The following is a 14,482-nucleotide window of genomic DNA, read 5'->3' as shown; positions in this document are numbered from 1 at the left end:
CTGTATGATCTCTATTTTGAAACACACACAAATAAACATACATGTATGCATGCATATATACACACATTTTACTTTCAAATAAATCAGAAAAAAAAGGATCATCAATGAGTAAACGAAACTATTTTGTGTATGAGTTTTCACCACAATCCTAATATTCCTTAATATCTCTAAGACAGGATACCAGTCCCACTTCCAGATCTTTTTCCAGTAATTATTATCTTAATTCTGACCAATTGCTACATATACTTTAAGAGTGATTCTAACCAACAGCTTCTGTGTTCTCCATATCATAATCCCTAAAATCACTGTGAATTTCCTGCATATTCTTCGCAGATCACCCCATTTCCTAGAGCGAAAAGAAAAAGAACACTAAAATTCCTGAGAAATAACAGACACTCTCCAGGGACTCCACTCTATCCTTGCTCTCTGTACAGATTAGGGACAACTACACATACCCGGGAGGAAGTCAAAAGCAAAATCATTTCTTGGGAGAATAACATCAGTGATTATATTAAATTAAGAGAAAGTGCATAGACCTCTCTAATACATTCTTCACCAAAGTGATCTAATGCTCCACACGAGGATCTCACAGTATGTTTAGTCAACTATTCAAAGTCTTTAAAAGCGGTAAATATCTGCATTTTAGTTCATTTATAGCAAGGGTTCTCAAAACCCGGCTGCACACCAGAATCACCTGCGAGATTTTTTAAAACCTCTATGCTTATGCTGTATTCTGATCAACTGCACCCTAGTTGATTCCAATTTGCTGTCAAGGTTAAGGACCACTGACTTGAAGCATGTTTTTCAAACATCAGATAATGACTCACCAGAGTAGAGAAATCAATGCAGCGGGCTGGGGCCAGCAACTTTTAATTAAAAAATAAATAAAAGAATGGAACAGACTAGAAGAAAATATCAGAATGTATTGCTCCTAGTGCAGATACATATATTCTCAAGAAATTTTTCAATTAAAAATATATAATTCTTGCTAACACATATACATGGAATCTAAAAAAAAAAAAAATGTTCATGAAAAACCTAGGGGCAAGAGGGGAATGAAGATGCAGACCTACTAGAGAATGGACCTGAGGATATGGGGAGGGGGAAGTGTAAGCTGGGACAAAGTGAGAGAGTGGCACAGACATATATACACTACCAAATGTAAAATACACAGCTAGTGGGAACCAGCCGCATAGCACAGGGAGATCAGCTCAGTGCTTTGTGACCACCTAGAGGGGTGGGATAGGGAGGCTGGGAGGGAGGGAGATGCAAGAGGGAAGAGATATGGGGATATATGTATACGTATAACTGATTCACTTTGTTATAAAGCAGAAACTAACACACCATTGTAAAGCAATTATACTCCAATAAAGATGTTAAAAAATATATATATAATTCTTGACAATACTACCCACATTGATCTACAGATTCAGTGTAATCACTATCAAAAATTCCATCTGCTTTTTTGGCAAAAATTTGGCAAACTGATCCTAAAATTCAAATGGAAATGCAAAGGACATAGAATAGTCAAAACAATCTTGAAAAAAAACAAAATGGAGGACTCAACGCTTTCCAATTTCAAAACTTAATACAAAGCTGTGGTAATTAAGACAGTATAGTACCAGTATACAGATAAACATATAAATCAACAGAATAAAATTGAGAATTCAGAAATAAATCTTAACATTTGTCAGGTTATTTTTGACAAGGGTGCCAGGACAATTCAATGGGGGAAAGAATAGCCTTTTCAAAAAATGTTGCTGAGATGACTGGAAATCCACACATAAAGGAATGAAGTTGGACCCCTACCTCACGCCATATACAAACAGGATTAAAGACCCAAATCTATGAGATAAACTATAAAACTCTTCAAAGAAAACACAGGGGTAAATCTTCTTAGATATGACAACAAAAGTACAAGCAACAAAAAAAGAGAAATGGGACTTTAACAAAATTAAAAACCATAAGTTTTTAATTAAAATTTCAGAAAGTTTAATTTAAAACTCGAAGTTTCAAAGGACACCAGCAAGAAAGTAAACACAACACATAAAATGGTAAAAGTTATTTGTAAAGTATATATCAGATAAGGGACTCATATGTCAAATATATTAAGAAACCTTACAACTCAACAATAAAAAGACAATCCAATTTAAAAATGGGCAAAGGATTTGATAGACATTTCTCTAAAGAAGACATACAATGGGCCAACAAGCACATGAAAAGATGCTCCACACTATTAGGAAAATGCAAATAAAAACCACAAGACACACTTCACACCCACTGAGATGGCTATACTCAAAGACAGACAATAATGCATGTGGAGAAACTGGAACCATCATAAATTGCTGATGCACCCACTCTGCAAAAGTTTGGCAGTTCCTCAAAATTTTAAACACAGAATTACTATATAATCCAGTAATTCCACTCCTTGATATTTACCAAAGAAAATTAAAAACATGATCACACAAAAACATGTACATGAATGTATATGCATGTACACAGCAGCATTATTCATAATAGCTGAAATCTAGAAACATCCCAAATGTCCATCAACTCATTAATGGATAAACAAAATGTGGCACTGATTCTTGCAACAAGGTGGATGAACCATAAAAGCATTATGCTAAGTAAAAAGCCAATCACAAAAGACCACATATTGCATGATTCCATTTATATGAAATGTCCAGATAAGGCAAATTCACAGAAATAGAGTACAGATTAGTGGTTGCCAAGGCCTGGTAGGGGGAGGGAAGAAAGGGGAATGACTGCTAATAGGTATGGTTTCTCTTTGGGGTGAAAAAAAATGTTCTGAAATTAGATAGTGGTGATGGTTACACAAATCTAAAAACAACTGAAGCGTACCTTTCAAAGGGTAGACTTTATGGTGTGTGAATTATATTTCAATAATGCTTTTTTTTAAGGCTAGCCGGTCAAGTGCCCCTTCCCTGTCATTCCCACAGAACCTCATATGGTTCCTTTACCATACAATAAAAAGGTTATTTATTCGTAGTAACTCAAAGGCCTTACTTCTGAGCCTTATATTTCATGACCAGATCACAAAATCGCTTTGGGTGACACACTAATTTTTTTAGTTAGTGAAATAGAAATAGAAAATATCAGAATACACAGCATATAATGTTTTTGTGACACTTGTTTTTGAGATACACACACACAGACACACAGACATATATATGTTGATGAAAAATGAGTCAGTCAAAACAAAGTCTAGAAAATATATTGTAGAAGTTGACTGACACCTATTCAAGAAACAAAACAAAGGACTTCCTTAGCGGTCCAGCGGTTAAGACTGCGCTTCAAATGCAGGCGGGCTCAGGTTCGATGCCTGGTCGGCGAACAAGGATCCCACAAGCCGCTTAGTGTGCCGACCCCCCCCCCAAAAAAAGAAACAAAACAATAAGTACAAGATCTCAGAGTCAAAAACAAATTGAAAGAAAACTGAAACCACTTTGGAGCATCACCCTAGGCAATGAACTAAACATTAGAAAAAGTGAACTGGGGACTTCCCTGGTGGCACAATGGTTAAGAATCCACCTGCCAATGCAGGGGACACGGGTTCAAGGCCTTGTCCGGGAAGATCCCACATGCTGCGAAGCAACTAAGCCCGTGCGCCACAACTACTGAGCCTGCACTCTAGAGCCCAAGAGCCACAACTACCAAGCCCACGTGCCATAGCTACTGAAGCCCATGCACTTAGAGCCCAGGCTCCGCAACAAGAGAAGCCACCACAATGAGAAGCCCACGCCCCACAACAAAGAGTAGCCCCCGCTCTCCACAACTAGAGAAAGCCTGCGCGCAGCAGCAAAGACCTAACGCAGCCAAAATATAAATTAATTTAAAAAAGAAAAAGTGAATTGGACCCCATGTCTGTTTTTATTGATCTAGTGAAGTAATAAAAGATTCCCTACCCCATTTACCTCCCAGGACTTCTGCGTGGGTTCAGAGGAGCCTCCTGCTCCTAGGATGTTCAGGATCCCTGCCGGAAATGCAGGGCCCCAACTTACACTGGGTGTCAAAAAGCAGGTACAAAAAGGAGAACAGAAAAGGGAAAAATCGATATTGCTAGTATATTGTTTATCTTCACAGGGATGAAAAAATAATGAGAAACAAGAACCCACAAAACTTCTCTGAGGGAGAGAACATTTTCAAAGACTGAGGGTCAGAATCCCTGACACAAAAGATGCAAACAGCACAGAATATCTGAACCTGAAGGAAAGATATAACTTGTATAATTCCTTCCAGCAAGAAATTTGAGGTCATCCTTAAATCAGCATGGAAACTGAATTTGGAGAATTACCACAAAAACAGGAACAGACTCTACAAAGAATTTTTTTTATGGTACATAAAATTCCAGGGTCAATGTCAAGGTGACAAACTTTGTTCATTCAAAACACTATGTATATTGTAATTTAGTGAAAAAGACATTGAAAATAGGACACTTTACTATCATTAAAGATTATATACAATAATGCATTCCAATAAATATTGAAAATAAGAAGGACCACTACCACATTTAAACCTGTTCTGTAAGTACTCTGCAGTTTATATTAAGAAAAAGAGGTATTTAAGAAGAAAAAAAAACAACAAATGATGGTTTGCAGCTATTATGACTGCCTATCTAAGAAACTAAAGAGAATCAACTGAAAAGTAAGAATAACAGAGTTTGGTTAGGTAGTACACCAGCACCAGCTATTTCATTTTCCTTGTTGACACACAAAATGACTCTGTTTCCCAGCTCCCTTGCACCTAGGATAGGGCTAAGAGACTGTGGAAGAAAATACTACTAACTCCAAGCTTGACCCATAAAAAAAATCGTCCATACACAAAATTTGCCAAAGTCTGGCAAACTTAGAGGCCAGAGTTTGAAGTCAATTGTGTTATAAGATGGAAGGAGTCTAAATCCCCAACTCACCAGTTAGGGGAGAACCTGTGAGCAAGAAATAACTTTTTATTTTGTTAAGTGTACAGATTTTGGCTAGCATTAACTAAGCTGAACAACATTAGAGGTCAGTTAGAAGAGATATAGACTGCATGCAGTATACTTGCTTTATACCAATTAGGAAACAGTATATATGTAAGGGAGAAGGAGGAAAATCACCTTATTCTAAATAGCAAGCATTTTAAAATAAAGAGCAATCAGTAAGTGATCTGTAGACCATACATTAGGAAGAATCTAAAAAATGAGACCTATTAAAGATCTGTATGAATCAAAAGATTTGTTTATGGACAGAACAATTCAATATTATAAAGATGAGAAGTCTCCCCAAATTAACATACATTCAATGAAACTGCCCATTAAAAGTTATTTTGAAACCCTAAACTGAAACATACTGGGAAAAAAATTGAGCATAGGCACTATTACATAGTAAAGCCTACTATAAAGTGATTATTATGATGAAAATAGCAAGGTCATGGCTAAGGAATACACAGATAAATGGAATAACACATTAAGTCCCATGACAGATATAAGGATTCAGCATATTATTATGGTTAATAAGTTAATAAGAATGAATTAATGAATAAATGGTGTTGGAATTAATGTAGAGAAAAAAATCCTTACTTCATGCCATACTCTAACACAAATACTAATTATAGCTGAATATTAAAAAAAGAACTAAGAGAAAATATACATGCATATTTATAAAATCTTGGGCTAGAGAAGGCATGGGAAAGATAAACTGACAGATTTGAATTCAAAGCATAGAGCATATATTCGCAACTTATGACCAAAAAATGCAAATACTTTTAAATTTATTTTTTATTGAAGTATAGTTGACTTACAATGTTGTGTTAATTTCTGCTGTACAGCAAAGTTACTCAGTTATACACATATACACATTCTTTATATTCTTTTCCATTATGGTTTATCCCAGGATATTGAATATAGTTCCCTGTGCTATACAGTAGAACCTTGTTCTTTATCCATTCTACATGTAATAGTTTGCATTTACTAACCCCAAACTCCCACTCCATTCCTCCTCTACCCCCTCCTCCCCCATTGGCAACCATAAGTCTGTTCTCTATGTCTATGAGACTGTTTCTGTCTCATAGATAAGTTCATTTGTGCCATATTTTAGATTCCACATATAAGTGATATCATATGATATTTGTCTTTCTCTTTCTGACTTACTTCACTTAGCATGATAATCTCTAGGTGCATCCATGTTGATGCAAATGGCATTATTTTGCTCTTTTTTATGGCTGAGTAGTATTCCATTATATATATATGTACCACATCTTCTTTATCCATTCATCTGTCGATGGACATTTAGGTTGCTTCCATGTCTTTGCTACTGTGAACAGTGCTGCTATGAACATAGGAGTACATGTATCTTTCTTTTTAATTTTTAAAATTATTTACTTATTTGTTTATCCATGTTGGGTCTTAGTTGCAGCACACAGGATCTTCACTGCAGCATGTGGGGTCTTTTGTTGCAGTGCACGGGCTTCTTTCTAGTTGTGGCGCCGGGGCTCCAGAACATGCAGGCTCAGTAGTTGCGGCACACGGGCTCTCTAGTTGTGGCGCACAGGCTCTCTAGTTGTGGCATGTGGGCTCTCTAGTTGTGGCACATGGGCTCCAGAGCACGTGGGCTCAGTAGGTGCGGAGCACAGGCATAGCTGTGGAGTGCGGGCATAGCTGTCCCGCAGCAGATGGATCTTAGTTCCCTGACCAGGTATCGAACCCGTGTCCCCTGCATTGGAAGGCAGATTCTTAACCACTGGACAACCAGGGAAGTCCCTGTATCTTTTTGAATTATAGTTTTGTCAAGATATATGCCCAGGAGTGGGATTGCTGGATCGTATAGTAATTCTAGTTTTAGTTTTCTGAGGAACCTCCATACTGTATTCCATAGTGGCTGCACCAACTTACATTCCCACCAACAGTGTAGGAGGGTTCCCTTTTCTCCACACCCTCTCTAGCACTTTTTTAAAATGCAAATCTTAATAGCATATTTCTCAAACAAAGTGAAAGCAGGATCAAATGTAACACGTCTAGCAGCATCAACTTTACTCAAAGATTAGGGAGGAAAAGTGTTTCATGTTAAACCAAGCACTGATGTTTCTGGAATAGAATATAAACTTTACATTAATTTTAGATAAAAAGACTTAAAAGTGTCATGCTTTTTATACTCTCTAACACTTCAAAATATGCATATATTCCCCCATACCATACTTCTGTGGAATAATTTGTGAAGCAATGTCTTAATATAGAAAGAGCTCCTGAGGGACTTCCCTGGTGGTCCAGTGGGTAAGACTCCACACTCCCAATGCAAGAGGGGCTGGGGTTCGATCCCTGGTCAGGGAACTAGATCCTGCATGCATACAGCAACTAAGAGTTCGTGTGCCACAACTAAGGAATCTGCATGCCGCAACTAAGAGTCCACGTGCCTCAAGAGCTCATGCAGCCTAAATAAATAAATAAATATTTTTTTAAAAAAGAAAGAAAAAGGAAGAGCTCTTGATAATAAAATATGAACTCAAACTTTTTGTGTCTTTTGGCTGCACCACACGGCATGTGGGATCTTAGTTCCCCGACCAGGAATGGAACCCACGCCCCCTGTATTGGCAGTGTAAATTCTTAACCACTACACTGGCAGGGAAGTCCTGAACTCAAACTTTTCAGCACTGACCACATAAGTATTACTATGAAGCAGGGATAAGCAAACTTTCTACAAGAGCCAGATAGCAAATATTTTAGGCTTGCAGGTTATATGGTCTCTTGAATGGGCATGACTATGTCCCAGTGAAACCTGATTTACAAAAACAGGTGCTGGTGGTTCCCCAATCAGCAGCATCCTCATCATCTGGGAACTGGTTAGAAATGCAGACCAGGCCCCATCCCAGACCTTCTGAATGAGAAACTCTCAAGTTTAACATCTATCATGTTAGACAAGGAAGAGGTTGTACCCCCAACCAGGTGATATGTCTTCGGAGACAGCAAAGAATTTAAGCCAGCACTGCAGAGGGGACAAGAAAGCCATACCGAATTGGAGACTGAAATCCCAATACAGCTGAATTGTGAGAAACAGCGTTTCAAGCAGTGCTTCTCATCAGAAGCAGGGGAGAAGACCATCCACAGAGTCATTATACCAAGACCTCTGTAATGAAGCCTTGGTCCAGAATAGAAAAGTTAATGCAGGTTTAATTAACGCTGGGTCATGTATGTCTTCACTTGAACAAAGCGAAGCCACCTCAAAGGAAGCCTGTATAAAGGAAATGTGCATGTGTTGGGGTAGGGGGTTGTGGGAGGAGCCTGCAGGAATAAATGAGGGAAAGGAAGGAACAAAGGACCCAAGCTGGGGTGCAGAGAAGAAAACACTGAGCCTGTTATGAACAACAGGATGGATAAGAGGAGGCAGGAGAAAGCGAGGATGATCTGTTCTCCTTCAGCCTCAGCATGTACCCTCCACACTGCCCCAGAGTTTCCTACAATGCACATCTTTACAAGTCACTCCCCTTCTGGGAATTTCTTAGTGGTCTTCCAGACAAAATTCAAGCCCCATAATATAGTATGAAAAGGACCTTTAAGCTCTGTACACCCTTTCCACCTACCTCAGCCTCAGCCTCCCTCCAACCATCCTGACACATTCAGCGCCTCTCACAAGCCTCTCCACTTTTACTCACGCCATTCCCACCTCCCCCTCCCCCACACCCACCCAATGGAGCATGGCAATCAGACCAGCCCTCGGTCAAATTCTGACTCAGCTACTATGACCTTGGGCAAGGAGCTGCCCACCACCAACTTCAGCATCCTCAGATGTAACATGGGAATAGTAATACCTATTACCATAGGGCTGTTGTGATTAAATGCCATTAGTAAACACAGGAAGTGCTAGGCACCCGTTGACCAACTGACACTAGTTTCCCTGCCCTCTTCTATGCCAACAGGAGCTAAGAAACACAGACCTTCAGGCAAGACTTGGGAATAGCATTCTATCATTGAGGGTCCCAAGGTTTACTGGCGCATTAAGAGCAGAATTCAAGACCCAAGAGTTAAGTTAGAAAAGTTTATCAAGCTCCAGTTCCTTCACTGATAAGATGCAGACCAGAACCATGTTGGCTGCCAGCTGTTGAAACCAACAATAGTGAACTCAAGTGTTCAGCACATAGCCAATAACCACTGGCACCATCATTATTGCACTGGCCCTATCACATGGGGCTCACTGTCTAGTCTTTCTTGGGTCCCCTCTACTGCTTAGAGAGGCTCCTGGAGAGAAGAGTTTTAAACTGCTCTTGAGTTCAACTTAGAAGATAGGAAGATTCAACTCAGTAAGAGTCACATGCACATAAATGAGAGAGAGGTGGCCACCAGGCACTCATTGAGATGCCCCAGGGCAACTGACACAAGGCGACTTAAAGATCAGCTGTTTTGGGAAAAACTGTGGAAAGAACCCGTGAATAAAGAAGGCTTTCTGGACCACAGACCATAAAAAGCCATGGTTTGTGGCAACCAGGCAACATGAGGCCCAGTGCAACCCTGACCCCCTCACTGAAGGAGGAAACTGAAGAACTCATCAAGGCTACAGAGAAACAATGATGAAGGAAGAACTGGGGTCAAGACCATGGCCAACAGGAAGAGGCTGAGAGCTGCACCCTTAAGTTGCTGAAAAGTTCACAGGCAGTGAGACTACTTGATTGAAGTCCTAAGTATGATTCTCCATGAGCCTATGCAGTATCCACTACTGTACCCATTACACTTGAATACTTAGATATTTCTGTATATAGTGTATATGCAAATCATGTCTACCACACTTTCTAAGATGTAGGGACTTGTCAGAGGCCATTTTTCATGAATCCGAATTTTTGCTTTTTGTGCTACCTTTAGATTTTAGGCCTGCATAACAACAACAACAACAAAAATATGAAGTAATGCAAGACATGGTTATGAAAAAACGAGTAGATGGAACTTTCCTTCATGGGGTAAGGAGGATCTTAGAGGCCACCTAGACCTGAGGTGAGGGACTTACCCGCCTGAGCTCAGAGGAGAGAATTAAGACAAAGGACAATGAGAAGCTCCCAAGAAGAGCTACATTTCCATGGAAGAAGACCTCCCCCAAAACATCCACCCTCTCCTTACCACTGCATTTAGTTGCATCAGGCTGGCATCATGCGGCATGTGGCTCCTGGGGCAGCCACTTTCTTTCTAGGTGCTTAGGCCAGAAACCCTGCCGTTGCCCTGAACTCCCTCTCTCACCCCCCACAGATGGTCCATCAGCAATCTCCTCAGCCCCACCTGACAATCCGACACTTCTCACCACCACCTTACTGGCACCCACTTCCACTCAATCACCATCTTCAGCCCTGTACTCGCTGCCTGCCCTGCAGCCCTACCCTGCTCACCCTGACTTCATTCTATTCTCACACATCAACAACCAGCATGTCTCTATCCCTCCTCTATTCAAAACTCTCCAATGGCTCCTACCCCACCTCAAAGTAAAATCTACAGGCCTTCCTAGGTGCCACACAGCCTTAAATGATTCAACTCCCATTGTTATTCTCTTTCTCCTGCCTCAGGGCCTTTGCATCTGCAGTTTCCTCCTCGGGAATGTTCTTCCCCCAGATATCCATATGACTCACTTCCTTCACATCTTCACTCAAAGATGACTCAGAGCTTCCCGTTCTACATTTCCTACAATTTCAGCTCCCACGGCAACACTTAATACCCCCAATTCTGTCAGATTCTTCTTCAGAGCACAAAGTCTCATTGTCTGCCTCCACACTAGAGTGTGAGCTCTGTGTGGGGAAGAAATCTCTATGCAGCAACTGGAGCACCAAGATCGTTACCTGGCACACAGTCGGCAGTCAATACATGTATTAAATGTGGGGAGGCCTGTGAAAAGCATAAGTTGCAAGCAGACCTCAATTCTTAGAGAGACAACAATCTAGAACCGGTGACAAAACAACAGGCCAGAAATAGCAAAGCCAGGGAGAAAATGAAGAGAGTGCCACAAGGAGCACAAAGGACCAGTTTAAACCGCTTAGTAGTAGCTCACAGCTTAACCTGAAGCAGGAATGCTCCCCAGCAAAAGAAAGAAAGAAAGCCCAGACTCAGGCCCTCTGAGGAGAGAATAACTGGAAAAACAGCAGGGAATGAAAATGAATTAATGAGGTTACCTGGCACTGGGAACAGACTAGCATGTTGGGAGGTTTTTAGGCAAGGCCTGGAAACAGGTCAGGGAAGGACTGCAAAATGTTTAAGTTAGAATACCATGAGGGACTTCCCTGGTGGCGCAGTGGTTAAGAATCCGCCTGCTAATGCAGGGGACAGGGGTTCAAGCCCTGGTCCAGGAAGATCCTACATGCCGCGGAGCAACTAAGCCCGTGGGCCACAACTACTGAGCCTGCACTCGAGAGCCTGTGAGCCACAACTACTGAGCCCACATGCCACAACTACTGAAGCCCGCGCACCTAGAGCCTGTGCTCCACAAGAGAAGCCACCCCAACGAGAAGCATGAGCACGGCGACAAAGAGTAGCCCCCGCTCGCCGCCCACACGCAGCAACTAAGACCCAACACAACCAAAAATAAATAAATAATACAGCATAAGAGGATTAAATAAAGTTTTTAAAAAGCTTTCATTTACAAGTACAAAGCACTATGTAATTGCAAATTATGACTGCTGACTTTTAATTCCCTTAACCATAATGGGAAAAACCCTTAAGTCACCAGTGATGCCAGAAATGAGTACCCAAATGGATCCCCAGTTTGTCTCTGGAGACACTGAAGATGGTGGCAATAACCAACTCAGGATTTCCAGTATCCAACACACTAGACCTTAGGCTACTTGAAGGCAAAAGATTGGGTTTTAGTCAATAATATTTGGATTAACAGCACTTGTCACCAAATTAGCTGATGTACATCTAACTCATTTCTGCAATGTTATTATAAATCCACTAGCCTTTGCTACACAAACCAGATAGGCAGTGTTGCATGAAACCTAGCAAAACCCTATCCAATATTCTACACAGGTACTTTCATAAGCAGTTTTCAAACATCCTAACAGACATTAAAACTCGGCTTGGCTGTGCCACAGTCAGAAAACACAACTGCCACACAACCATCTTTGGGAGCGGGAGGGAACTACTACAAAAAGTTATTGAAATACCTAGTTTCTTTAAAAACAAAAAAAACAAAAAAAAATCACTCCTCACTCCAAGCAAAGAAACCAAAAGAGAAATGCCCTGGTATTCAAAGAAAGAAGCTGGTCACCATTTTGGCAACGATATAGTCTAGAAAGCAGATAGCTCATGTTCAGGCTGTCAGGTGAAACAGGTTGTCAGCTGGACACACCTACTCACCCCCTTTTAACTAACAGGTGTGTCATGAGGGCTTACACTGTGCACACCCACTGCTGGGCTTCTAGAAGGCAGGAGACCCAAAGCTATTAAATTTTGGATGAGTGAAAAGAGACCAGTAGTGATAGGTTCACAAGTGACCCTGATAGAGTCAACCATGACCCTGTACAGAATTCAGAATTTCTGAGCCAAAAGGCCCTTTTTATAAATCTCACCAGACTCACCTTCAGGGGTCAAGTGGGCCAAGTCATATGCAAAGGTGAAAAGGCAGGTCTAGACAACTTGGAAGGGCGAGGCCCCAGTCCAACAGCATTCAAATGCAAAAATATGAAAATTAAAATGTTCCAACCATCCGTGATTCTAACCTCTGGCTTCAGAGAGGAAGAAACTGGGTGAGGGAGATCACATGCCAATTAACAACAGCTCAAATCAGACTGTGCACGTCCTCACACTGCCCAGCCTTCTCTGCACACAGACGTCCAAATATCAGCAGGGACAGCATCTTCCCCCTCCTCTCTCCCATCACTGCACGACTAAAAGTAGTCAGCAACTGCTAATGCCTCAGACCCAGAAATCCCTTATAAGTGACTTTCTTCCGCCCGCAGTTGCCCTCACTTACCCTTTGGATTGACAATCAAGAATTTCCCATCAGTCATGCTTAAAACCCCCAGCCTGTAGGCCGAATCCCTATCAGCTGCCCATCAAAGGGACATCTAGAGTCATAGGAAGGAGAAATTTCTGCGCCCATAAACTAGTCACACTCGAAAATGACAATTTCTCTTTCCAGCAAGGTGGCAACAAGGGGGACGGCGACCCCCGGGGAACTGGCCAGACAGAAAGGCCCTGGGGTCGGAGCGAGAGCTCCTAAAATTACTCGGCGCAGCCACTGTAGGGGAGAAAAAAGGCAAAAATGTAAAAGGCACCCCCCTCCGCTGCCCCTCTTGATGGCCCTGCATTCCTGGGGGCACGGAGATGCCCGCGCGCACCGCCTGCGGACGGCCGACCGGAGAGCGACCCCAGGCCGCGCGGGCCGAGGGCCGGGGAGGAGGCGGCGGCGACCGGGTCCTGGGGGGGACCCCACTCGCCTCCCCGCGGCGCGGCCTGAGGGCCCGAGCGCACGGCGGCCCCGGCCGCAGGCAGGGTTGAGCGCCCGGGGACCCGGCGGGGCTGCGGGTCGCCGGGCATCCCGGGGCCCCGCGGTCAGGGTGGCCGGGGGACCCCGGAAACAGGCCAGGGTGTGGGGGCGCAGGCCGCGCCGCTGACAGCGCGCGGGGGCCGTGCCTGGCCGGCCTCGTGGGCGCGGCGGGCCCCTCGCGGCCAGGCCCGGCAGGTGCGGCCCCTGGGCCGGGCGGGGGGCGCGGCGGCCCGGCTCTCACCTGGCTGCAGATCGCCGGGCTCCCGTCCTGCTGCCGCGCCTCGGCTCCGCAGTAACCGCCGCAGCCTACGGTCCCCGCAACAGCCGCCTGCAAAATGGCGCCGCGGAGGGGCGGGCCAGGGGCGGGGAGCCGTAGAGCCGCCCGCCCCCGCGCCGGCCCGGACCCACCTCCCTCTCCGCGCCCGACCCCCGCCCTCTGGCCTCCCCCGAGGGAGGGGCTCCCCCTCAGCGCCTGCCAAGCTAAGCGAGCCGCTTGGCCTCCCAGGCGCCCCCCCCCGTCGTCCTCTCCGCCCTCCAAGTTCATTTTATTTCCCGCCCCCCTGCGTGGAAAGCGCCCCCCTTCTCCTGCCTTCCAGTCACACCTGATTCTGGGGACCCACCTGGAATACGGAGTGCTCGCCCGGAGTCTCCCCCTCCTCGTACCCCCTTTTTACTCAGCCTGACACCGAGCCGTCATTTCTCAGTGAAGATAAGCAATCTGCGGCGCCTTGGGCTCAATGGTTTGGATGTCAAGGCGCTTTCACCGTTTCTCCAGTTAGGCTGTCAGGTTTTTTAACTTACTGGGGAAGAGGTCCTCATTACCTTATACAAACACGGTAATATAGACCGAGGCTTCTCAGACTCCCCTGAGGGTCGTGTTTAAGTGCAGGTTTTGATTCCGTGGGTCAGGGTGCAGCCCGAGATGCCGCTGGGTAAGGGCGGCTGAGCGGAAAGGCCTCAGGTAAATCCGTGGCCCTCAATCTTTAGCGCGACTTCACCTTAACTGCCTCAAGATGCACGTGGCTGGGCCCCAC

At 43.8% G+C, this 14,482-nt stretch overlaps 1 protein-coding gene across 1 annotated transcript in view; it reads right to left on the bottom strand.

Moving 5' to 3' along the window:
* Positions 1-13,831, bottom strand: part of SLC23A2 (solute carrier family 23 member 2) — a 151,143-nt gene extending 137,312 nt beyond the window's left edge. The window contains exon 1 of the mRNA XM_067707546.1: positions 13,690-13,831. The gene's annotated coding sequence lies outside the window, so the exon portion shown is untranslated. The remainder of the gene's footprint in view (positions 1-13,689) is intronic.
* Positions 13,832-14,482: the final 651 nt, after the last annotated feature.

Source organism: Pseudorca crassidens, chromosome 15 (assembly GCF_039906515.1).
Source record: "Pseudorca crassidens isolate mPseCra1 chromosome 15, mPseCra1.hap1, whole genome shotgun sequence".
In the NCBI taxonomy this organism is placed as follows: Eukaryota; Metazoa; Chordata; class Mammalia; order Artiodactyla; family Delphinidae; genus Pseudorca; species Pseudorca crassidens.
This window is presented reverse-complemented; position numbering and strand designations above follow the sequence as displayed.